Source organism: Pleurodeles waltl, chromosome 7, assembly GCF_031143425.1.
Source record: "Pleurodeles waltl isolate 20211129_DDA chromosome 7, aPleWal1.hap1.20221129, whole genome shotgun sequence".
NCBI classification, from domain to species: Eukaryota; Metazoa; Chordata; class Amphibia; order Caudata; family Salamandridae; genus Pleurodeles; species Pleurodeles waltl.
In genome coordinates this window covers 535,689,997-535,699,976 of record NC_090446.1, presented here as the reverse complement: position 1 = coordinate 535,699,976, position 9,980 = coordinate 535,689,997, and the positions used below count along the sequence as shown (strand labels likewise).

Genomic DNA, 9,980 nt, shown 5'->3' with positions numbered 1-9,980 from the left:
ATAGATACATGTCCTGCCTCTTACCTACATCGCACCCTGCCCTATTGGTTACCTAGTTCCTAACTTAGGGGTGATTTATATGAAGAAAAGGGGGGCTTTATGGCTTGGCAAGTAGTTTTAAATGGCAAGTCGAAGTGGCAGTGAAACTGCAGACACAGGCCATGCAATGGCAGGCCTGAGACACGGTTAAGGGGCTACTAATGTGGATGGCACAATCAGTGCTGCAAGCCCACCAGTAGTATTTAATTTACAGGCCCTGGGCACATGTAGTGCACTTTACTAGGGACTTACAAGTACATTAAATATGCCAATTGGGTATGAGCCAATGTTACCATGTTTTTTAGAGAGAAAGCATATGCACTTTAGCACTGGTTAGTAGTGGTAAAGTGTCCAGAGTCCTAAAGTTAGCAAACATGAGGTCAGAAAAAGAAGAGGAGGAAGGAAAAATGTTTGAGATGACCCTTCAAAGAGGCCATTTTCCAACACCCTGTGGCTGGTCCGCCTAGCACTAGCCTTCCTATTCCTGGCCCTTACAGTCCTTACTCTCTTTTTGATTTTGTGCCCAGTGGACTTGACCCTCTTGCTGCTAATCTTCCTTGTTTGGATTTTTGTATTACTAGTCCTCTTGGTCCTAGTCCTTCTGACCATCCTGGTCCTTCCAGACCCATTTCTACTAGCTTTCCTTTTTCTCTTCTGACCTGCTTGACCCTTATCCACTTGACTAGGTCCTTTTAATCACACTGACCCATTTGATTCCTGGTGCACCAGACACTGGTGGTGTCCTTCATTCTTGTGTACTGGTTCTCTTAGGACTGGCCCTCTTAGTCCCTATCCTCCTGATTTGGCTCATCCTCGCTCTCCTGGCCCTTGTCCTCATAGTCCTTCTGGCACTGCACTCATTGGATCAGGTTCTCTTAATGCTGGTTCTCTTCGTTTAGACCTTTCTGAGCCTGGTAATTTAGGTCCATACCATCCTGTCCATCCAGGTCCAGCCCTCTTGGTCTTCTTGGCTGTAGCTATCTTGGTTCCCATGAGCCTCTTTACACAAGTCCTGGTACCCCAAAACCTGATCTTTCTACTCCACTTGGTGCTCTGGGCCCTGACATGGAAATCCTGGTCCTCCTTGCACATCTAGGACTGTTGCCAGTCCTCTTGGTCCTGATCCTTCTAGTACTTTTTGCTCTAGTCCTGGTACTTCAAGCATCCTTGTTACTGCCACCGTCATCTTATTTAGATATACTAACCCCAATTCCTACTGGCAATGGTTCTCGTGTTCTTGGCCTTCCTAGACCATTCAGATAAGTTCTTGATCCTTCCACCCCTGGCTCCTCTGCCCCCTGCCCTTGTGAATCTACACTTGGGCATGGTTCTCATAGTTCTGGGCCTCTTGAACCTTGTCATCCTGTTCCTTAACCTCCTCTCAATCCTGACCTAATTCTCCTATCCGTGCTCAGCCTGGTCCTCAACTCCCTTGTCCTGATCCCCTTTTTCTTCCTCGCCAAAGTTTTCCTTGTCCTTGTCCACCTGTCCTGGCTCTCTTTGCTGTAATCTTCCTCATTCCCATGGTTGTGTTCCCCTTGGTCCTCTGTTTCTGGTTGTCTTAGAGCATGGGTGTTAAGGTCCCTGGTCTCACCCCGTCCCTCTTATTCTTGATTTTCAAAGTCCTTGTTCATGTCACTCTTTTTTGCCCACTGGGCCTGATCATCTTGGTCCCGATCCAAATAGTTTGAGTCCTCATGAACCTAGTTCTCCTAGACCTGGTCCACCTAGCCATGCAAGTCCTAGTCTCTTTAGACATTTTGGTTTTGTCCTCCTTCTCATACTGGTAATCATAAACTTTGGGCCTGATTCACAAAGGTAAACGTACACTTTTATGTCAGTTTATGTGGTGCCTTACTCTCTTTTGTGATCTTGTGGTGCACTTTACAGCATGTGGATTGCAGGACACTGGCCCTTTGAGGAAACTCCTTTTCTTCCTTTTACCAATGCCACTGCTCTTGATCCATTGGCCTCCCCCTCCATGCTTATTGGTGCTTTTCATGCCACAGTTTCTGATCCCCTGGACTTCCTCTCTCTGGTCAATGGTGCCTTCAGTGTAGCAGCTTCAGAACCCCTGGACCAACCCTCCTTCCCATGCACTAAAGGTCTAGTCCTGTGAGATATTAAAACTCTTGTGAGATTTGCTGGCAAATCTTGGGTGCGGTACTATAAATACCACATCAATTCCTTTCAACCTTGCTTGGCTTTGTGTTCCCTTCCAGGAAGGTCTTGTCCTCTTTTGCCCCATGTATCTGCTTCTGGATCCCCGATGCCGGTGTCAACGCCCTTACCTCTACTCCTCCACAATGTTGAAACCTGCAAAGAAAGAAAAAAAAGAAAGCATGATTAATCAAGAAAACTGCAAAAACAAACTTTCCGTACAACCCAAAAGTCAGTGTGCTGTACCAATTGTTGCAACTAAAAGCCTCTGAGGTTTTTATTTTAATTGGATACTTCTCAAACTAGAGATTTATGATTCACTCAAGGGTAACTCGAATTGCTCCACAAAATTATTGATGGGCACAGTTTTTTATTGTTAAGGATCTCTCATCCCCACAATGGTAACTACTGACTTGTGTAGTAACAGAAGAGCCTCAGAATAGTCTCTATGCCTGAATAGAGTTTACTAAGGTGTGCAATTGTGAGTCTTTACTGTCAAGAGGTGAATGTACTTGATCTTTGTTTATCCCATCAAGGTTAACTCAGTGTGGTCCCTGATAGCCACTGTATAATTAGGAATAGGATTGTGCATGACCTCACAGCCTGGGAAATGTTTCAGTTGCAGGAAGGAGCCAGAGAAACAATGCTGCACAATGGAGTCATCACTGAAGTTGCAGATTGTTGGATCCTGAAGAGTCCAGTTGTGGTTCCAGTGGCCAGAAAATGAGGTAAACAATGCAGAGCAGTGCCAGTGGAATCTTGCACATCATATCTGAGGACCCACCCAAGATGGAGACCCTAAATAGCCCAGGAAGGGGGTTTGGTCACCTAGCAGGGTGACCACCTATCAGGAGAGGGCTGTGATGTCACCTTCCTGACCTGGCCACTCAGATGCTCCTAGGGGCCTCTGCACATCTTGGTTTCAAGAGGGCACAATCCAGCAGCCACCTGGAAGAGCTCTGAGGACCACCCCTGGGGTGGTGATAGACAGTGGAGTGGTCACTCCCCTTTCCTCTGTCCAATTTCATGCCAGATCAGGCACAGGGGATCCCTGGGCTGGTGCGAACTGGTTTATGCAAGGAGGGCACCAAATGTGCCCTTCAAAGCAAACCAGTGGCTTGGGGAGGCTATCCCTCCCATGCCTTGTAACACCTATTTCCAAGGGAGAAGATGTTACTTCCCTCTCCCACAGGAAATCCTTTGTTCTGTCTTCCTCGACCTGAGCTAGTCAAACAGGAGGAGAGAACCCTGTCTGAGAGGTGGCAGCAGCGTGGGCTGCCTGGAAACCCCAGAAAACTGGTAGAAGCAATGCTGGGGGTCCTCTAAGGAGCACCCCTAGAGTGCATGGAATCATGCAACCAATACTGGCAATGGAATTGGAGTATGAGTCTGACATGTTTGATACCAAACATGACCAGGTTCAGAGTTACCATTATGTAGCTGGACACAGTGTCCACTACCTTGGTAAAATGGCTTCCGCACATTTATGAAGTCTAGTGAAATGGAACGGGAGTTTGAAGAGGCACCTCTGCTCATGCAGGGGTACCCTCACACACAGGTACCTACACCCCGCCCTCTGGGCTAGGAAGGACTACCATAGGGGTGACTTACAGTGACCTGGTGCAGTGACTTGTAGTGAAAGGGTGCATGCACCTTTTCATGCAGGCTGCAAGGGCAGGCCTGCAAACATATCTTGCATGGGCTCCCATGGATGGCACAATAAATGTTGCAGCCCATGGGGATCCCCTGGTACCCCATTGCCCTGGGTACCTAAGTTCCATATACTAGGGACTTATAAGGGGCACCAGTATGCCAATTGTGGGGTGTGGAGAAAGCACAATCATTGGTGTCCTGCTTAGCAGGATCCCAGTGAAAACAGCCAAAGCATCCTGAAAGTAGGCAAAACGTGGGGGTAACCATGATAAAAAGAAAGTACTTTCCTACAGTGTTCTCCCTTACCTTGTCTACTACCCAAACCCCTTCTCCCCTAAGGGTTAGTCACCAACACTCATGTTATTACTGTGTGTTCAGAATTGATCTTTTAGAGTTTGGGGGAACTGTCTTTCCTCCTGCAGATTCCTGGACTTCAGGTGTGTAAAAACTTGTTAGAAAGCCAGCCCATGAAATGATACTCTGCCCGAGGGAAGATGGAGCAGAGAGCCAATTTCAACCAGCAAGATTTGATCTATGCAGTGCCGACTCATCCCCCGCCCCTTCTCTGGAAATGTTAGCTAATGCAATGGCAACTGTGCATTCAAAACAGCAGGCCATGAAACTTGAAAATCAGAGATTGTAAGCAAACCTAATTAAATACAAGCCAAGAAGTGGCCTTTGGGATTTTGCTCTTGGTAAAGTCCAGATAAGGCAAACTCTCCTATTACACCAAACACTGTTATCCCGTCATATTAGTGAAGGTGATACAGTCAAATCTACCAATAAACAACCTGTAAAACTTACCTTACTAACTTCATGTCCTGGGCCCTTTTCAGTTCCAGAAAGCTTAAACTGGGATATTGCAAAGTTCAGTGTCTTCATGAACTAAGGTTAGCTCTAGTTCATGAGTAGATGGATGCATTCCCAGATGATGGCTTTTGTAATCTCTAACCTTGATGGTAATGCTTAGTTTACAACAGGGTAGTAAGGACTTACGTATAGAACAGAATTTGAATCATCTTGACATCCTTGCTTTATTGAGGTCTCAGTTAAAGACATCCTCTTTCAAATTGTTGATACTTGTGAGGAATATTCGGACTTCATAGATCTGGTGGTGAAACTTGATTACTGCTTAGGTGGAAGAAAACGTGAAAAAAGCAAAAGGTGATGCAGCTTTAGTCATTTTCTTTTAAGGAGACAAAAAGGAACTAATTGAAAAAAAAACCTGTTGAAGGAGCTGACCCCATGCAAATAATAAGAGTTTGAAGTCCTCTCTCCAATGAGGAGAAAGAAAAATAGCATAAACTTAATTTATGTCTTAACTGTGGCAAGGGAGGTCACTTCACTAAGCTCCCTCAATGACAGTAGTTATCACTGTTGTTCCAGACTCTCTGTTGGAAAACTAGGAACCTCACAGAGTGTTGAAGTGGACTGTAGCTATCCATCAGATCTCAAAATATTAGGCCAATACTATTAAACGCCTCCCTTAGCATTTCACTATCTCAATATTCCTAGTGATTTAAAGTATGGAAAAGACCCCTTATTCTATCGGACTCATTTGCCAGATGTATTTTTATTTTTATTTCAATCTGGCAAAAACCTTGGGAATTCCACTCTTGTTGAAAGAACAATTGTCTGCAGCATTGTTATCAAGAAACTTCCAATTGGGGTCCCCCTTAATTTTGTGCCTCTGGTTCACAGGCCAATAACTTGCCCAAAAAGTATTTTAAATTTAAGGATGTTTTCTATAAAACAAAGGCCGCTACTTTACAGCCACTTCGAAGTTTTGTCGCATTGATCCGTGTCTTAGAAGAGGATGAATGGAAGACAGTGTTTCAGATTAAATTTGGCTTGTACAAATAATGTTTGATATCTTCAGGCTTATCTAACTTTCCTGCCACTTTTAAGATGTGTTGTTGTGGTAGATATAGATAATATCCTAATCCTAAAGTTACGTGATCACCAGTGATCAGTGGCGTAGCGTGGATTGTCAGCACCCGGGGCAAGGCAAGTAATTTGCGCCCCCTAACCCGGGGCAAGGCAAGTAATTTGCGCCCCCTAACCCGTGGATTTAGTCTCTTCCAAGATGTTGCGCCCGGTGCGGCCGGCCCCCCCTGCACCCCCCACGCTACGCCACTGCCAGTGATTCACCAAATTAGACAAGTGCATTTTTCATGCCTCCCAAGTTGATTTTTTTGTGTTTATAATCGCCCCCCTTAATTGTCCATTTCCCACTACTATTAAGGAAATCCAATAATTCCTGCAAATTTCTATTGACGGTTTATCTTACACTTTTCCAAGATAGTCAATTTGATTACAAAACTACTTAGGAAAGGAATCCCCTTTATTTGGACTCCTGAATCAGAGGTTTCCCCACTGAACCAATTCTACAACATGCAGATCCTATCCAACCATATTTTGTTGAGGATGATGCCTCCTAAGTTGCAGTGGGTGGTGTCCTCTCCCAGTGAAACGAAAAACAGGGCACATGCATTTAATTGCCTTCTTCCAAAAAAATGAATTACCAGCTAAACAAAATTATACAATCACCGAGCAAAAACCATTGGAAATACAATTGGCCTTTCAAGTATGGAGGCTATACTTGCTTGGGGTGTGTCACACAATTACAATATACTCAGACCATCAAAATCTCCAATTCTTTAAATCTTCCAAAGCTTGCACACCCTGTTATATGCGATTGGTCCATTGGTTTCAGGAATTTTATTTTATTATCACTTGTTGCCCAGGAACTGAACAAGGCAAGGCAGATGACCTATCTTGATTGGTAATGACTCAGAAGAATACGTAACCACAGGGGATGATCACACTATTCTTCCACAAAATAGGATTATTGGTAGTTATGAATTAGAAAACTTCCTCAAAGACCTTAGAGAAGATTTAACTCACGGAAACCCCCAAACATTCTTTCAAGTTCGTACACATTCTATTTAGAATGATTACTTCTATAATGAGAAGCAAATGTACATTCCACCCTTGATTTAATAACCAAGGTTGTGCATTGGTGTCAAGCCTCCCCTCTAGCTGGTCACCCAGGGATTTTTTTTTTAAGACAAAGCAAAATTGCAAAAGATGGTTTTGGTAGGGGGCTGATCTAGAGACATGCAGACTTTGTGTAGATTTGTTCTACCCGTTCCCATAAAAAAATCAACAAATACATTGCCATCTGCCTTAATAATACCGCTTCTCATCCAACCAGACCCACAGCACACAATCAGTATGGATTCTGTTACTGACTTACTACCAATCTCTCGGTACTCCACTATCTTAGTAGTCCTGGAACCCCTTACAAAAATGGCCCACTTCTTCCCATTAAAGAACTCCTACCTCTAAGAATCTGGTTGACATAGTCATTCAACAGGTAATACCACTACATCAGACCTGTCAACTTCACCAAAAACCTCATAATGTGTGGAGGGGGTGAGGCCTTGGAGGAGGCTTGGCCTCATGCCGAGGAAGTATTTAAGAGGCACTTATAGCACCCACCCTGGCCCCAAACCCCTTCCTCTAAAAAAAAAAAAAAAAAAAAAAAAAAGCTTGCCAAGGCTGCTGCCGATGTCATGGTTTGTTTTTACACCCATTAATGGACTAATGGACATCAGCAGTTACAGGGTGTCACCGTGTGAGTTGGCAGGTCTGGTACATGGATTGACTTATGTGATAATCTCTGATCAGGGCCCCCAATTCTGGCAAAGAGTCTGCATTTCCCTGCAGAACTATCACTGACTGTCTTCAGCTTATCACTCTCAGACAGGCAGAAAGTAAGAATGAGTCTATTGAACAATATTTGTAATGCTTATTGACTACTTGTACAAGTAACTAGTTTCAGGCTTTGCCACTAGCTGAGCTTGTTTACAACACCCACTCAGCCACCGGGGTATCCCCTGTGTATTGTTTCTTTGGCTATTGTCCTAAAGTGTTTCCACTTGATTTGCCAAGGGGCATTATAAAAATCCCTGCAGTACAGACCCATCAAGAATGTCCCCAGAAGACTTGGATTGCTGCCAAGCCTTAACTGCACCAGACTAAACTAGCAATGCCAGAGTAATCTGATGATCACAGGACTGGAACAGCATCTTACATAGTACCAGATCAGTTCTGTTTAGCTACACAAAAAACCTACACCTAGAAAGAAATTGTAATTTACAACTACTGTATGTGGGTCCATACAGAGGTTCCAAGATAATCAACCTTACCACTGGAACTTCCTAAGGATTGTCATATCCATCCTGTGTTTCATACTTCTCTATTGTAACCCTACAACCTCTCCTTCTGCCCAGATCCTTCTCCTCCCCCCTTTGTGGAAGGAGAGCATATAGAATTTTAGTTCTGTCAGATCTTGGACTCTGAGAGACACCAGGGTAAACTCTTTTACCTTGTGAGCTGGGTAAGGTTCTTTCCCGAGGGTAGGTCCTGGGAACCCGTCTGTAGAACTGATGCCCCTCATCTGGTTCAGTAATTTAATTGTGTGGCACCTGAACAATCCCCATCCTACACAAAAACAACATTAGTGGAACACACTAAAGAAATTCAATGTATCAAAAGTTTAAAGACAAGTGTTGTCTTATAAGCCAAATTGGAAATAAACCATAAATTAAACCATCAGAAGTATTTCTTATAATGGTGTTGGTACTAATATCATACTATAACAAACAAAAAATAAGTATACATACATACAAAATATATTTATGAAAAACAATGACGACGAAAATAAGAGAATTTTTTATATATAACACATAAAAATATCATAAATATACAGACGCAATACAAAAAATACAAAATACAAAAGCCATCAGCCGACACGCGTTTCGTCCAAACCGGACTTCTTCAAGGCTGAGAAAATCCTGATAAACAACATTCCGTTGTAACACATACATACATCATTTGTAAAAATATATAGTCTTCATTTAAAAAAAAAAAAGAAATTAGTAGAATCACCACCCATCACCATAATTATAGTGTGACAACTATAAATATCAAGACAAAAGAAGACCAACACCATGTATCCATTACCACAGAATATTAAGTATTGTTAGAGAGTGAGACTTACATAAGACACCCTGAGTCCAGTCCAGTATTGAGATAAAAAAATCAAGGGAAGATTGTTTTGTATAACATGTAGCACCTGTAAATTGAAAATCCCAAAAAAACTAGACTCATTGGGTCCGGCTCAACCCCATGACACACCTGAGTGTAGGTACTATCTATTTTGAATAAATACCTTGATCATTCAAATGGCACTCGACCTCATATCACCCCGTGGGGACTACCCATTAAGGAAAGAAAAGCTCCATTACTCTCCTTTACTTTCAAAGACTAAATGTGTTGATGTCAACTGTTACATTACCCATACTGACCTGGGTTTAACAAAATAACTCGTTTTTTTTAATGTCTTCAAATTGTGACCCACATCATATTTTTAACAACTTCCTTCCATCCTCCTGGTCTGAACTAGGAGACAGCGTAATCTGAATGTCCCTTATAACCTGCAATCAAAACAATTAAGCCCCTAAAGTCAGACACAAACCAATTCCAATCAAAAACAATAACAACTTAATACATGGATCCCAACATCAGATCCATAATTACCCTCATAGTTGAAAAAGCTCCCAGCACAGTAATATTCTAGGCTTGAACCATAATGCCCCCTTAAAACAGCAAAAGAACGGACAAAGTCTAATCAGTAAAGACAATGCATTCCAATACAGACAACTATGCCAACACACCTATACCTCGACTTACTTTCTAACATAATAAGTATATATCATATCATCATACTGTCCCATACCGCCAATATTATATTACCTATAGCAGTAGCCAGCATCCATAGTCAGTTTTTTTCTCTTCCCTCCGTACTGCCGCCAAAAAGTGCAAACGAGCGTCTCGCCCGAGCGTTAGAACCAGTGACTTAAATAATGAAACCCGGCGTTGCCGTGCAACCAGTCGTAATGCGAGTCATACAATTATCGGACTCTCAGGTGGCAAAGTATGTTATGAACAGAGAAAAAGGACTTATCCGTTTTGCAAAAACCTGGCGGCCATCTTTAAGTCCTAAACATATGTTAGACTACTAAATCTAAAAGCAGTACTTGCTCGATGTTAAGAGAAAC

General features: G+C 42.9%; 1 long non-coding RNA gene across 1 annotated transcript; it reads right to left on the bottom strand.

Moving 5' to 3' along the window:
• Nucleotides 1-811: 811 nt before the first annotated feature.
• Nucleotides 812-9,774, bottom strand: LOC138247275 (uncharacterized). Its single transcript, XR_011194400.1, has 3 exons — nt 9,676-9,774; nt 8,246-8,361; nt 812-2,355 (listed from the first exon to the last, which is right to left on the bottom strand). It is a non-coding gene; the product is annotated as an uncharacterized lncRNA (long non-coding RNA).
• Nucleotides 9,775-9,980: the final 206 nt, after the last annotated feature.